The sequence below is a fragment of the Lepisosteus platostomus genome, chromosome 5, assembly GCF_059453375.1.
Source record: "Lepisosteus platostomus isolate fLepPlt1 chromosome 5, fLepPlt1.hap1, whole genome shotgun sequence".
In the NCBI taxonomy this organism is placed as follows: Eukaryota; Metazoa; Chordata; class Actinopteri; order Semionotiformes; family Lepisosteidae; genus Lepisosteus; species Lepisosteus platostomus.
This window is the reverse complement of record NC_142615.1, coordinates 65,407,277-65,424,268: the sequence shown is the minus strand read 5'-3', so window position 1 is coordinate 65,424,268 and position 16,992 is coordinate 65,407,277. Positions and strand designations below refer to the sequence as shown.

The 16,992-nt window shown below is 42.2% G+C and overlaps 2 non-coding genes across 2 annotated transcripts; both read right to left on the bottom strand.

Annotated features, from left to right (window-relative positions):
* Nucleotides 1-4,366: 4,366 nt before the first annotated feature.
* On the bottom strand, nt 4,367-4,439 carry trnaa-cgc (transfer RNA alanine (anticodon CGC)). Its single transcript has one exon. It is a non-coding gene; the product is annotated as a tRNA-Ala (tRNA).
* A 3,111-nt stretch (nt 4,440-7,550) lies between these two features.
* On the bottom strand, nt 7,551-7,632 carry trnal-uag (transfer RNA leucine (anticodon UAG)). Its single transcript has one exon. It is a non-coding gene; the product is annotated as a tRNA-Leu (tRNA).
* Between the last annotated feature and the right edge of the window lie 9,360 nt (nt 7,633-16,992).

Here is a 16,992-nt window from a genome sequence, read left to right as displayed (position 1 = left end):
AAGGCGACTCCGATCTTAGCTGGCACAGAACCAGGAAAGGAACCTGGAAAGAATATTGTTATTGCAGGTGTGAGGGACACAGACACGGACATCACCATGACATCAAACAGCAAGAGGAGACTCCTTCTTGAATCACAGACACGACCGGGCGGCGTCCCCCTGTCTGCTCACCTGCACCTCCTCTTCTTCTTCTTGTCCTTCCCGGCAGCCTGCTCCTCCTCTCCCTCGCTCTTCCTCTCCTGACACACGGTCTCCGCCACCTCCATCGGCTCGTCCTTATCATCTGTCTCCACCGACATGCAGCTCAGGGACTTTAAAAAGACGCACCAGCACTTCTGAAGCAGAGACAGGAGAGTCACGTTAAGAGTCGGACTGGACACTCCAGGACATGAACACTGCACTGAGAGAGAGAGGGGTTCATACACACACACTGACTGGACACTCCAGTACATGAACACTGCACTGAGAGAGAGAGGGGTTCATACACACACACTGACTGGACACTGGACAGGAGTAAAGAGAGAATCAGAGCATTACCCACTTTCTTTTTCTTCTGTCTCACAGGAGGTGGTGATTGGACCTCCTCCAGCTGGAGTCCGAGTAGGGAGAGAGGGGGCAGGAGAGGGACAGCACAGGGAGAGAAAGAGAGAGACAGGTGAGTCAAGTGTCCCAAGAGTACAGAGACTCTGCTGAGATCACACTCGCAGTGAGTGAGCCTGGGTGTAGCCCACTAATACTGACCCACTGTACACCATAGGACAGAGAAGAGGAGGAGGAGAGAGACACACTGCCTAGACACCACAGGACAGAGAGGAGGAGGAGAGAGACACACTGACTGGACACCACAGCACAGAGAGGAGGAGGAGAGAGACAGTGACAGACAGGGCTGACAAGACAGACAAGATGGCGAAACTCCACCACAGACAGGACAGGAGGCAGGGTGGGACCAGCACTGACCTTCTTCCTCTCTCCTGCCGGAGGAGCTGTCTCCACCTCCTCTTCCTCCTGCAAGTCAAGAGACAGGCTGAGAGAGAGACGGGCTGGTGGGACATCGGCGAACAGAGCTGAAGGCAGAGAGCCGGGGAGACAGGCCCAGCTGGGACAACGCAGGACAGACAGAGAGACAGACAGAAAGGAAGGAGAGAGAGACACAAAGATGAAGGCACAGAAAGACAGCAGGCAAAGAGAAAGATTGAGATTAAGGGACAAACAAACCGAGAGAGAGAGCGGAAGGAGAGAGAGAGAGGAAGGAGAGAGAAGGACAGACAGACTGACAGACGGGGCTGAAAGAGAGAGAGACAGAGAGGCAGGGACAGACAGACAGCAGGACGAGAGAGAGACAGAGATCGAGGGACAATAATTTGGTTTCGAAATTTATTCTGAAAATATACAATCATTCACTCCTGAAAAATATCGAGTTCAAATTATACATTATGTACAATATTGTAATCAACATATGGCTAATCATCAAAAATAAAAAAAAACTGTACTGGGGGACACAGCTGGCTGTGCTGTTCTGGACAGAACACACTGAGGTCCAGTTTCCACCTCCTGCAGGATCAAACAGCACCTCCACTGGCTCTCCAGTGAACAGAGGGACAGACAGAGAGGCTTCAGGCTGCAGGGTGACATTGTCTCTGTGAGCTGAAAGACAATCAGGACAGAGGATGATATAAGAACACACTCTGTCAAGAATATAGAGCCCTCTAGTGATCCTACTGTAGACCTGCTCACCACCCACAGTGACGATCACAGTGCTGATACTGCTTCCATTAAGGTCCCTCACTGTGTAGTTGCCCTGATCAGCTGGAGTGAGGGAGCGGAGTGTCAGAGAGCTGTTCTGCACTGACACTCACTGTTCGTACCTGGGGCCAGGGAGCCCTGCGCTGCTCAGTAAGACTATACGATTCCGGACAGATCGTGCAGGATCAAACAGCACCTCCACTGGACCAGCAGTGTGGAGGGGGGAGACAGAGAGGCACCAGGCTGAAGGCTGTGGACTTCTGAGTGAGCTGAAAAGGGACAGGTAGAAACATGTTGAATATTTAGTTTTACAACAATACCTTGAGTTTGGACTGCGATCAGCTTCATTTTGTATTTCAGCTGTGAAAATGCAATTTCAAAAATGCACGCCACAGTCATGTTAGGTTCAAGTTACAGTTGCATCACAACTCAATACATTTGCAATTCACTTCTGAGATAATTGTTCCTGGTGTTTGTGTTGTGTATGCCTTGCAATGGAGGGGTGAGAAATAATGGACTTATTACATTATAATGAATAATAATTGCTTACACTTATATAGTGCTTTTCTGGACACTCCACTCAAAGCGCTTTGCAGGACATGGGGACTCCCCTCCACCACCACAAATGTGCAGCATCCACCTGGATGATGGGACGGCAGCCATAGTGCACCAGAACGCTCCCCACACACCAGCTATGAGTGGGGAGGAGAGCAGAGTAATGAAGCCAATTCATAAATGGGGGTTATTAGGAGGCCATGATTGGTAAGGGTCAATGGGAAATTTGGCCAGGACACTGGGGTAAAACCCCTACTCTTTTCGAGAAACACCCCGGGATTTTTAATGACCACAGAGAGTCAGGACCTCGGTTTTACGTCTCATCTGAAGGACGGCACCTGTTTACAGTTTTTCCAGTGTCCCCGTCACTATACTGGGGCATTAGGACCCACATGGGCCACAGGGTGAGAGTTCCCCCTGGTGGCCCCACTAACACCTCTTCCAGCAGCAACCTTAGTTATTATTGTGAAGAATGAAAGAATATTAGGAACATGAAAAGGTTGAATGTTTTAAATGCGTTTTTTTACTGAAACATCCGCTACAGAGATGCGCACACACGTCATTACAAACGCACACCTGCACAGAGACGTCCTCAAGCGCCTTGTTCACAATTATGGGCTCCAATAGGAACAAAAAACGCCAGCCTGACAACTCGAGCATTCAAACCAAGAACCCAACACGTACTTATGTTGGCAGCCTGTGCAGAAAAGCAGAAAGAACCACAAGCCTTCTCTATTGGGAGGAAAAACACACACTCCCTCTCTCACACTCCTGATTTCCTTAAATAGCTCATTCTTCATCTCTGGCTCCTACATACAGTATAGCAGCGCTCAGTCTGCTTTGAATAAGCCATAAATCTAAGATTTGTTTTATCTGTTCCTCTTGTCTAGGCCTAGAGCTGCTTTTCATAAAAGAGCTGTTTGCATAAATAGCTAGGGTTACAGCTGAAGACACCAGCTTCATCCCCCAGTGTGTTATACGTCGGGAGCAAGAGAAGAGGGCCAGGCCGTGCCTTTTCATAGATTTTTCTTCTGAAAAGTCAGTTTCTCAGAGGCAGATTTAGCCCCTCATGCATTGTAGAGAGATAGACACGCCCGCGCGCGAACAGTTAGAGCTGCACCCTCACACAGAGTCAGACCCGCACAGACACATCCTCTTGTTTAAACAAATACACAAACCTGACGGCGCTCACAATGATCCAGACACACACACACACACACACACACACACACACACACACACACACACACACACACACACACGACATCAGTAGTCACTCTTGCACACTGGACCCCAGCTCAGTCCTCACCTCCAGCTCCTGCAAACCGCTTCGAACAAACTGCATTAAGAAAATTAGGTTGCGTTCCGGTAGCAGGCCATCCTGGGCACCAGTGTGAGTTACACACTCATTTGTAAAAGCCCTTCCGCATCGTCGGGCATGCTTCACAGTGCTGGACCTGGGGTGTGGGTGCTGTCTGTGTGGAGTTTGCATGTTCTCTCCCTGGTCTGTGGGGGTTTCCTCCAGGTGCTCCAGTTTCCCACAGTTCAGGGACAGGCTGCCACTTTCACTGGGCAGTGCACCGTCACCATGGCAGCATGGTGGGTCGGATCTGATTTCAGTCTTTATTTCCTTTTTTAGAGATCCTGTAACCAGGACCTGTTCACTGCCATGACGGACATAAGGAACAATAAAGCCGAAGTCTTTTTTCCCACAAGAAACAACAAAACCGAAGTATTGTTCGATGTGCCGGTACAAACTTTTAGGTTATATAGTCCTTCCTTGCTGCTTCAGACGTCATTCGGTGTTATGGTAAGGGGGGGGTCGTGGTATTTGGCCAGTTAAGAGACCCTGGCCAAATGGTCAGTTTAAGATTATGCCCCCTCGCATCTGGAATCCTTATCAGTTAACCCCCTTTCCTGCCATAAACCCCTGTTGCTTAGAAGTCTAATTTTCAGGCAGAACTGACTTAAGTTAACCCTATTTACATCTTGTCTCTTACTTCAGCCCTCTTCCATTTGCTAGTTAAAAGTTGTACAACCCATTTGTATGCGACAAAAGAAGCCAGTCTGTTTCCGCCCGGTTTCGAACCGAGGGCCTTTCGCATGCGAGGCGAACATGATAACCACTACACTACGGAAACAGTGGTAAGATGTGCCCAGCGGCCCAGTGCTGAGCTTCGCCAATGCGTTTCAGCTGCTTCCAGTGCCTTTATTGGAGTGCGCTGATGGACCGTGCTCTCTCTCCAGAGACCAGCACGCCTGTCATGGACGGAGCAGGAAAGGCGGTGCCACATTCTACAGCCCTCTCCACGCAATCGGGCTACTGAAGTGGAGAAAATCGCCTCTCCAGAAAGTGCAAATATCATAGAGGTAGAGGTAGGGAGAGAGGAGGAGTACAAATTCAAGCAGAGGCCTGAGTGGAGCACTGTCGTATGGCCCTGACATCAATCCCTCAACTCTCTGCATAAAGCAGTGTCTTATGGCCATAACATCCCACCCCCACCACTCTCAATGGAAAGCACTGTCGTATAACCATGACATCCCACCCCCACCACTCTCTGCATAAAGAAGTGTCGTATGGCCCTGACGCCCACCCCTCCACTCTCTGCGTTAAGCTGTGTTGTCAGGCCCTGACATCCCACCTCCGCCACTCTCTGCGTAAAGCAGTATCTTCAGGCCCTGACATCCCACCCCCGCCACTCTCTGTATAAAGCAGTGTCATATGGCCCTGACATCCCACCCCCACCACTCTCTGTGTAAAGAAGTGTCGTATGGCCCTGACACCACCCCTCCACTCTCTGCGTTAAGCTGTGTTTTCAGGCCCTGACATCCCACCTCCTCCATTCTCTGTGTAAAGCAGTGTCATATGGCCCTGACATCCCACCCCCACCACTCTCTGCGTTAACCCCTGTTAACTCGCTTGCTGAATGATCTCTCAAGAAATCCCTGGTGAGATTCAACAGGTGTTTTCTTCAACAGCCACTAAAAGTCTGATGACCTTCTCTGGATTTCCTGAATATGATGTAAAATTAGTTCAAATCATTTGGTAGTTAACAGAACAAAATGCTTTGGAGGTACATTTAAAACAGCAGAGCAACACTGTAGCACTTCGTGTGTGACTGAGTTTAATTGTGTAAACCTGTCTCTCTATGAACACGAGCAAAGAGTTCTCACTCAACAGAAGATTGCGATGTGAGCACAATAATGTAAGACATCTGGTGATGCCAGGGATTGAACTCGGAACTTCATACATGAAAACCATTGAACTACATCCCCTATGGCACAGATGGTGGAACTGACTTAAAGATGTGCATATGTTCACTGACCACAATCCACCCTTCATGAATAATTGAAATGAATAATTTATTTTTATATCCAGTCACATGGGCGACGGTGGTTGATTCTTCAATGGGGGAGAGCGTTTTTCTACCTCCTTACTCGACTGTCTTTCAATTATGTTTTCCTTGAAATCTTTTTGCATCTTTTAAGTGCTTGCGATTAAATTACGCATAGAAAAACAGCAGTACAGTTGATGTTCATGGACCGATGCACACAACTCCAGTGATAAAGCCCTGTCTGTAAATATTGTAGAAGAACGTTAAAGGGCGAAACAACGCTCCAACCACGGGAATGGTAACAAGAAGGATCGTGTTCTTATTTAATATGTGCTTTTGAATTGCCTTGTCAATACACACAGGCTTTAGAGATGGACAAATAATTTACAGTGGTGTTTGTAAACAAAGATGGAACATGTTTTTTTCTATACCAGGAAGAAAGGAGCAGACTCTTAAACTTTAAGAGACAGAAACAATACCTCATCACAGCTAACACTAATTAAAACAACATCACAACAGAAGAGTGAAGCCTTGGGTGAATCAAATTAGTTTTCATTGGTCGTCTGTGTCTTCATAACTTTGTAGGTGAGAGAGGATTGCGAAAATGTGCGGGTGCTTCTTAGAAGTGTGTTGGTAGTACAGGTGACTTCCAAATAATTGAGCCGGGTTTTAATCCCGGCCAGTGCATCCCCAAACCTTTTCAAGATAATCATTTATCCGGTAGCACATCTCCTGAAACTAACATTCGAGGTAGGAAGCGTGCTCTTAAACACCAAAACACTCAAAAAGGAAGAAGCAGATCTCTGTACACAAGACAGTAGTGCGATATTAGAATTTCTGAGTTCTTGATGGATTCAGGCTCCTTCTCAGAGGTCCTTGCTCGCCAAATAACTTTACATCTGAGGAAGAGCACCACGGAAAAAAAACCCAACTCAACAAGCGAGCGTGTTGGTTGCTCTTGCTCTTAATGCAAGGAGCTGTTTTTTTTCCTTGCAATAATCATTATTAACCAAAAACAGCAGCACAGGTAAGTCGCATTTGTGATTATGTCACTTCTCTGCTTCAGCAAGGTCAATAAAAGACTCTGAAAGTAGTAAAGCAAAACTGAACTCAAAATCATATTAGGAATTCTGAGCGATATCTCCATACAGGTAATCCAATAAGAACGTTTAAATATTTGAATATAATCTCTCTATATATTTCGCTGCTTTTTACCCGGAGTAAAACTATTGGATTGAAGGAATGCTAACCGCTGGGTTAAAATGTATAGTTGTTATTTGGAGAAATCTGTAAACTCGTGATCTTATATGTTTTAAAAGACAGGACAGGGAAAAACGACAGTGCTGATTATTTTCCAGAGACAGAGCACTGATGACCTCTCCGAGCTGATTGATAAAGCCCACCCAGTGGATACTCTAGCAGAACGTCAAAGAACATTCACCTTTGTATCCAAAGAAACGACAGGAACAACATCAGGAAGCACAATCAATTCCCCTTTTAAATCTTTCCTGTAAGGTATGCTATGTGAATTCATGAAGTTAATCCTCTGATCTCTTTTGATCACGAACAAAGTATTTCTGATGGAGCGCTATGTTCAAAGATTTAATAAGCTTTACCCCTGCCAACGATTCGGCGTGAAGAATTAAAAGTTTCACAGACAAAAGCAGCTCACCACCACAGCCAATATTAAATGTACTTGCCGGTACACTATCATGTGCACTGCCTCAAAAGTGATCTCGGCAGACGTTGTTCCCTACATAAAGCTGAACGTGCCAAAGAGAATTTCTATTGAGAAAAAATATTTTTTCTGCCTTGATGTTAAGCCTGTCTTTTAGAAAGTCTATCTCTAAACACCTCCCGCAGCCTAACAAAAAGCGCTTTTACTGATTGTATTGCAGGTCTTAAAACATTAATATTTGGCAGCAGTGGGATTCAAACCCACGCCCCCAGAGAGACTAGAGCCTAAATCCAGTACCTTAGACCACTCAGCCACGCTACCTTCCTTCATACCCATCTTCACATTGCTGGCTTGGACTAGGGGGGGCTTCAGCTCTTGTCGTCAGATCTAATGATATCATGACATGTGGAAGTGACTGCACCTTCATCTTCCGAGATGCTTTCAATAACACAAACGCTAATTTCACTGGCACAAACACAGCAATAATGAAGGTGGTGGGATTCATCCTTTGTGCTGTTTGTAGGGGTGTAACTCTACGGTGATCTGCTGACTTGAAGAGCAAAAATCAAAATCCTCTGCTATTACTGTTGCTTTTTTCATAGTTTCTTCAAATCCTTCATTTGAAGGTAGATTTTGAAGGATATTGATGATAATACCACATAAATTGTGGTTTTCTTGTGATCGCCAATTTTATTCAAATAACAGCCTTTTTTACAGTTCCTTGCGTGTTTCACAAGGTATAATAGCCCCCTTCGCATCCTCAGCTAACATATTTTAAAATTACAATAGCTTATACAGCATGCATGTTTACATTTATATTAAAATTAAAGTAAATATACAAGAATACATACAGTGCTAACCCAATAATTCTTGTCAGGTTCTGCAACAAATCTGCGTTGTTATTTTAACATGTTTTAGCTGAGGGTGCAACAGGAGTATAAATGAATTTTCCCGCCAGCCATTCAAAGACCAAATTCCATGAGTGAACATTATTTTCTCAGATGTTGCCGGCATTGGACTTTGCCGGTGGTTGTCCACAACTGTTGTAGTAGTTCCTTCTTGAAATTCGACACGTGCAAAGCACTCGTAATATCATAGGTGTTAAAGTTCGCTGAGTCTATTCGAGTCATGGTGTGTATCCCTGCCTATCATTGGGAGACGGGTAACTTTTTTACACTCAGATTCCAATCTTCAATGCTTTGTGTGAGAGCTTACATAACTTTCATTTTCTCACAATTTCTGACGATTGTTCCAAAGGGGCACCCTGTCAATTCCGAATACTTTTCAAAAATCTGCCTGCATGTTTGATTATTGTCATTTCACTTAGAAAAAGTTCAATATTGATCATAACTAAAGAAAATAATGATCACGAACAAAAAAGGGATAAAGATGCAAGTCGATCTTGAATCAGAGCTGGGTGAAATGGGCTTCTGTTCTGATATGGTTGTATGAGAAACAGGAGGAATCGCCAATCTCCTATAGAACATGAGTTGAATCAGGAGTGAGACATTTAGTATACTCGTGCATATGTCAACGCCTGACCTACATCGTAAAACTAACATTAAGTTGTCAGAGACATTCATTTATATACAAACAAGAGACAGACCAAGTAATAATTCTACATTAGTTCAGGTGGGTAAACCTGAACTAACTAACTAATAAACCTTTTAATAATTCTACATTAACGTGTCCTACATTGATCAGACTAATTGACATGGTCTGATTCAGAGCCTGTGCAGTTCGTGCTAATTACAACAAGGACAGTTCTGATCCCTCATCACCGAACTGAACACAAGTTCAGCTGTTCTCCAGTTTTGTTACGCATGGTTTTTCATTGCAATTGAGTTCAGAGCTGGAGCTGATCTCCAGACAGTACAGTGTTTTGGGTAAGTTGTCGAAATTCGCATGAGGCTGCAGACAACTTACCCAAAGTGTTTTCTATAGCTTTCAGGTGGAGTTCATTTATATAAAACAACGTAAGTGGTATAAACGCAACAAGCCAGACGGCAGTCCAACTTATAATTTTCTGACGCGAGGCCTGACGCGTTATTCATTATGCCACTGACCCTGCTATTGTAGTGCTAAAAAACACGTTTTCTACATTTATGTCTGTTCACTCTAAAAACTCTAAAAAGGACAAAGGGTTTGTGTGTCCCGCTAAAATTCCGCTTCATTTCGAATGCAAATAAAAACCGTTTTGTTCCAAGAAATCGTAGATTTGTCACATCCTTCATACTATACTTCTCTCTTGTATTAGTAAAGCATTTTGATTTAAACTGAACAATATATGAAAGGTTTCATCTATACACTTACACATAATAAGTATACGAATAAATACTCGGAAGAAGCCGCAGCTCAGGTATTAGAGAGATTTAAAATCGGATCGGAGGATTTAGAGTCCAGACTGCAAACCAACAGCTTACACAGGTCTTTTATAGAACCCTTTTGATTTCCTCTACTTTGTCCCTGTGATGTCATTGTCCTGCTCGCAGCCGAGCCCGACACACGTCTGGTTTCTGTCGCTTGACGCACACCCTGCGGTCCATGCGGGTCCTAATACCCCAATACAATGAAGGGGACACTAAACTGTAAACAGGTGCCGTCCTTCGGCTGAGACGTAAAACCGAGGTCCTGACTCTCTGTGATCATTCAGGAGAATGGTGGTGGTGGAGGGGAGTCCCCATTACCTGTAAAGCGCATTGAGTGGAGTATCCAGAACAGCGCTATATAAGTGTGCGTAATAATAATAATAATAATAATAATAATTATTATTATAATTGTAATGTAAAATGCAATAAAAAAAATATCAAACTTTGATTCAAAATAGATTAATGTAAAAACTGATAAAGCTAATGCTTTTTTCAGGGCTATAGCTGTAGCTGCGAGAAGGTTAAAAGCGCACAAGTGATCTGTCTTTCGTCAAAGTAATTGCCAGAGCAGTAAGACGCAGAGCACCATCCAGCAGCTGTAGACAATGTTCGGGGAAGAGCTAATTCTGTTTTTAGCACAGGGAGTGAGAATGAGCTCAGTTCGGCTCCGAGCAGAATCCATCCTGGTTTGGTTACAGTGCGCCTGAGGATCTTTGGATCGCAACGTAAAAAAAACAATTGCTCACATCGTGTGACTTCCACGACAGGAAGGAAAGATATCACTTAAAAAAATCAGAACTGAAGATTTGGATCCTGGGCCTCAATTTGATCAAATTATTAAAATAATAATTATTAAAATATCAGATGTGTTTGCCTTTGTAAGCATTTGTTTAAAAAATAAGTTCACAATACGATAAAAACACAGAAAGCACAAACTTCATAATACAACGATACAAAATCAATACCAAATCATTATGCCAATTAAGTACCTATCCTTTGAAAACAGAGAACACCTTTATATCTACAAAAAACTTGACATTTGTTTGTATTTTTGAATTACAAAGCAGACAGAGTAGTCCCTTAATTCAAAGATCGGATCTTGGCCAAAACAAGACAATCAGACGTGGGCTGAATTCGGAACAGGAACCTCTACTTCGTCGTTTATTGAACTTTTGATAAATGTCTGAATGAAACAGATTCGCTTTTTTAACTCTTTGATTAAAGTACACAAAAAGCACCTTCCTTCGAGCTGGAATCGAACCAGCGACCTAAGGACTCCCTGCTAATTCTCCTACACTCCTCCTCTCGACCAACTGAACTATCGAAGGGATGGCGGTAGGCTCTCTGGCACATACTGTCCAATGGAGTGAAATGTTCCGGGTGATTTAAATCCCACTTCGACATCAAGTTTCCAACTCGTTTCCTTAGTCTTGTTTACCTTGAATTTAAGCCACGAACCAGGATTCTACTGTATAAACTTCCAGGGATATTACAAAATGTTTGATGGGGCATCAATCATTCCAGGCGGAAATTGACTCTTTTTTTTTCTCGAGGGATCATATTGTAGCGTTTTGCAGGTTCTTTTTCAGAACTAAAGAACAGTGGAGACGCGATTAACCAAGCACTGGCTTTATTTTACAACCACACCAAAACCAAACACAGGATCTACACACACATGAGGAGACTGACGAACACGTACACACATTTAGGGTGGTAATTACCTAACAACACACTCTACTTTTACAGGACTACACAGGGCACTAGAATTACTAGGACATTATTTACACAGGTAGGGTCAGCCGCTGGTCATCGTGCTGACCCTCAGACTCTTCCCGGCTACCACTCCCAGCATGCCCAGCGGTACTACGAGCGCCTAGGGGCGCTTCCTCCTCACCACCAGGCGAGGGCGTTACAATATTAAACATTTCATTAGTATCGAGAGGAGGATCACCATGAGACACAAAACAAACAGTTTCTTTCTGTCTTTATTAGAAAGTAGCGTTTGTGCTACATTAATAATATTTTCGTGGAAATAAAGGAGTTTCAAAATGTGGTTTTGAGTTAAATATTAGCGTGTTCATGTAATTAGTTTGTGTTTGTCATTACTATATATATATATTGCCATGTTACTAGAATTTGTAACTGAAGTTTACTAGTTGTGTTTTTTTATGATGGTTAGACATTTGTTGATTACAATATTGTATATAATGTATAATTTGAACTACATATTTTTCAGGTGTGAATAATTGTATATTTTAAGAATAAATTTCTAAAATAAATCATTGGCTTTATTTACTAGTTTCTACACCTATAAAAATCTTTCTTTGATGTATAATAGACCTTTAACTATATATGTATAGTAGTCTTCTAAATTTATCCGTATAATAGAACTACAACCATTTATGTATAATAAACATATAATCATAGATGTCTAATTGACGTATAACGATATACGTATATTAGAATTTCATTCTAGACCAGTTACGGAGCACAGTTACACGTCTGGTATGCGTTTAATAGTCGTATATTCTACATCTTTTGCCCACTGGGATGTGCCGATTTTAACTTGGCAAACCAAGATACACATTTTCTAATGAAACCTTAATTAAAAGAGTTTGTTTCTCGAAAGCGTGTTATGTAAAAAAAGAGAAAAACGAAAATATATGGATGGTAATCTTTCAAAGCTGAAGATTTTACTTTTGAAAAATTGACATTTTATGTACTGTATGCAGATGCATTCGCTGGTTTTAGAACTTTGCTGTACTTCCTGAATCATTTTCAGTATTATAAAGTGGGTGTAGATTTTTCTTTCAGGTTAGGACGCGAGTGTGTACATGTGTTTGATTTTCGTTTCACTGATTCTCATTGAAGATTTGGGAATTAACGACGAAAGAATCAGTTGCCTCGGAAAGCAGAAGGTTTGGTTCTCAACGATATTGAAGACACGCCCATGTAGAGCAGCGGGTGATGATTTGTGCTATAAAAGACCAAGTGCTCAAAGTGACGTCTGCGTTTACCGTTTAGACTTTTCATCTCGGGCGCACTTTTAGAAAGCAAAGATAGAGCAGTTGTGTTGAATCACATTATAACAGCTGTCAGCAGAGTGGCGCAGCAGAAGCGTGCTGGGCCCATAACCCAGAGGTCGATGGATCAAAACCATCCTCTGCTATGTACACTTTATGCACGATTGATAAGCATACCATCAGTTTAATGAAGTGCATTAAAACTGTTTTTTTCTCTCGTGTGTATGAAAGCTTCACACTTAAGGTACTCTTTCATCTTTACCAATAGCAGATGCCCAAATGTATCTTTGGTTGTTCTGCGATCCTTCATAGTTTCCTCAATTCCTTCAAATGAACATCCATATCAAAGCAATTATGTATATATATATTACAATTAAGGTACATATTAAAAATATCAACGCACGTTTGTATAATGCTCATTTAATAATGATTGTCAAGGATTGTCAAGTTCTCCAACAAATCTGTGTTCTAATTTTAAAATATTTTTGCTAAGGATACAACTGGTGTATAAATGAATTCTCCCAACAGCCAGTTAAAGAAAAATTCCACACGTGAAGATGGTTTTCTTGGACATTGACTTAGGTACTTATTTGTTTACTTGTTGTAGTTGCACACGAGTAAAACACGAAGATTTCCTGCCACATTCAAGAGGGTTTGCGAAGAAATCCCTTCAATTTTTAGCGGAGATTTTGTTTACATCATCACAATCTGAAGCACGTCCCTGAGTACGTTTGACCCACCAGCCCTTTGTTTAACAGCTGCACAGGGACACATTCCCGTTGCTTTTCACAACTCACATGTTTGTAGTTAAAGAAAATAAAATACTGTCATTTTCCTGCCAGCTGGCAGTATTTCTTCTGCACTGACCAAGAGTAACCAAGAACTTCATTTCATCTTTTGCAGGCTGTAATCTACAGAAAAGGAAGTGAATACTTGTATTAAGCTAAATCAAGCCGACGGAGTTGCACTGCTGTTGTTTTTCTCCACTTTTCGTTAAAAGGAGAAAAAAATCACTGGCATTTTTTGGAAGCATTTCTTCTGTCCTGAGAAGCAAGATTTGTATTTTATCTTTCAGAAGTTGTATGAATTTCTTGAAGTTCAGAAACAACTTGTTCCAGAAAAGAAATTAACACTTGCTTCAAAGTAAATCAAGATGTCGGTGTCTCTTGCTGTGTGTGCTCTTATCTGTCCATCTCTCTCTCCTCTTCTCTCTGGCAGTCTGTGCAGAGTATCTGAAGGGGATGTAACACCACTTGGAAAAGAAAAAAATTCTCAGGAAAATTCTCAGGCAGAATAAAAAATCATTATTCTCTTCTCAGTCAGATTCACAGCTCAGACTCACACTCAGACAGGATCTCAACTCCGTACTGCTCTCTATCCTCACAATCCAGAACCAGAAGATATTCAGACAATCAGTGCTGCTACATGAACAATATCAGACAGAACAGCCTGGACTCATGTCACATTTCCCCCTTTTATCTTTCCTCCCAGCCCTCTTAGAGACATAGAAGAGCTCCTGGTTCTCCTCTCTTTGAACTGGGCTCAGGGGTCACTGATCTGGCAGTTGTGGGCTCTGTTCCAGGTCGAAAGCAAGAAGGATCTATTAACGCTTTCCAGGACTTCCAGCCCTTCAGTATTACTTTCTTTACTGTATGTCAGCCTCCCAAAATGTTTATAAATGTTTTATGAGTGTGGAATTATCTTATTATTTATATACAGTATTTATGTAATAAACACCAGTAGTGACACTATGATCGGTATATTGATTATTTGTAGCCGATGGTCCGATGGTCGTGTCTACAATAGTGACCATTTGACCAGTCTGTAGCTCTGAGCAGTGAGACTCAGATCACACAGAAGACCTGTCTGTGTGATTCCATACCAGCCCTGGGATTCAGCTACTCTCACAAATGTCTCACAGACCGTCTTATAAATTTACAATTAGATGAAGTCATGTAACAGTTTTACAGATAATTTAAATAATCAGACAGCAGTTTTGGCAGTGGATACATCTCCACATGGGGGAAAGAAACTGAAATATATGTGCTCACTGTAAAGTAGGAAGAGGTGGTCAGACAAGCAAAACAACTTTGCAGATAATGTGAAGTGACATTGTTTTGTGTCAATCAGCTCACAGATTTCGCTTCATGTGCCTTAAGCTGTGCAATTTGTATGGTTGTTGAATGAGATTGATTTCTTCACAAGCCCAGTCAATTGCCAGGTGGAGAGCTTGCCGACACACACCTTCATGAAGACTCTCTTTAAGATTTCATTGTCAAGTCGCCTCCTTTGCATACAATAGTAGCACCGACACTAAGAGAAAGGATGAGAAATAGCGTTTATCAAGCGATTGCAGTGTTTGTTTGACTGAGGATCCTTGTGTGCTGAACTGGCCTCTGGAGAAGTGTAGTGCAGTAAAACAGAAGGTTTGTGTCACTCAAGATTGTTACAGAACAGAACAATACAATTACAATACTTTTATGAGAGTAAATATTACTGGTGCATCACAGTTCTTATAATGGTGAAAACAGGAGCACCTTCTCTACATTTTTGACTGAAGTATTTAAATGGAAAGAAATACTATCACTATGCAATTCATAAATGCAATTGACCTCCTCTAAATGTTCTAGTTTGATTAAACAATGTATGAAATTAGGTGACAATATCGGAATTCATTCAAATGCACAGGATTAATTTTCAGCAACAAAAAAAGTGCTCGGAAATATTTTACAAGAATGAAACCTTACATTCACCTAAATAAACATTCACCATCTACATTAGTAGAGAACAGTAGGACAGAAGGTTAGTGTCACTGGACACTGCGTCAGAGAGGCCGATCTCTTCTCCCTCATTATGCAGGCTTACCCACTCATGATGAACTGTCCTCCAGCGATACTCAGCTGCCATCATCGACTCAGACATGACGTTCATGTACATATTATACCTTAATATGGTACTGCGTTACAATAATTTGATCAAAACAACTAGTGAAAAAAAAGATAAAGACTTTGTCCAAAAAAGAAGCATTTATACCTTTCCTCTCCTACCAGCCATTACAAGTCACCTAGTTTTTAATTTAGAGGTGGATTAAAGCTCTAGTCTCTTTGGGGGTGTGAGTTGGAATCCCACTGCTGCCAAATATCTCCAACTATCTCAGTGTTAAGAAGCAAAAAACACACATTTGCTGCAGAAGTAACAGGAGAATTTGTGCCATTCAGCCTCATAGCGTGATGTCATTTTCTCATGCTCATTTTTAGATGCTTGTGATCGAATCTATGATTCTTATGAGTGTGCCCTCCATAAAGGTAGCACAGATATAACGTGCCAAGTTTTCAGAGAATCGCATTAAATACAGGTCAGAAGAAGGCGACAAAGTGTCCGCTAGGCAGTTCAGCTATTTCAACGGTGTTCTCTGTTGTTTAGGTCCAGAATGACACCCGTTACAACCAGGAAACACACAGTGTCAGGCATCAAAAAGACTTCCCAAAACCCTGATCCTCTCCTTGATCCGGTGATGGCATCCAGACATTTCCTGCAACAAAGCCAGGATACGGTCTTCAACAACACGAGTGAAAGGCTAATTCCCAACCTTTGCAATCCTTTGCAAAGAAGGACCGCATGTGCTCAGTGTTAAATGCGCTGTTCATTATTATTATTAATAATAATAATCTATACATTATATAGTGCCTTTAAAGGTGGCTTTTCAAAGTGCTTTACAGAATGAAACCAATAAAGTTAAAAAATACACAAGATAAGCAGGATGAGAATACACAGTTAGAGGAGACAATAGATGGTGGTATTAAATACAGTAGGAACAGAGGGGTAAAGAATAGTTCATTAAAGGCTCTTCTAAAGAAGAGGGTTTTGAGTCTGGATTTGAAGGAGTTTAGAGAAGGTGACTCTCTGATATCCTTGGGAATAAAGATCCAGAGCTTTGGTGCAAAACAGGAGAAGGCCCTGTCACCCATAGAGTGTAGATGGACTGGGGGACAGATAGGAGACCAGAATTAGAAGAGCAAGGTTGTGAGGTGGGGAGTAGGGCGATAACCCAGACAGGTACTGTGGTGTCAAGCCATGGAGAGCCTTATAGGTGAGCATGAGGATTTTGAAGTTGACAGGAAGCCAGTGCAAGGAGTCCAGGACAGGAGTAATGTGATCACAGTCCAGTGCTAATTTCTTTCTTGTGGCTGCTGGTTCATTTTCAACTGTGGACTCTTAAGAAGTCCTTTATTTGACTTGATCAACACTAATCCCTAGAGGATTTTGAAAGGTTGAATCAAAATGATACA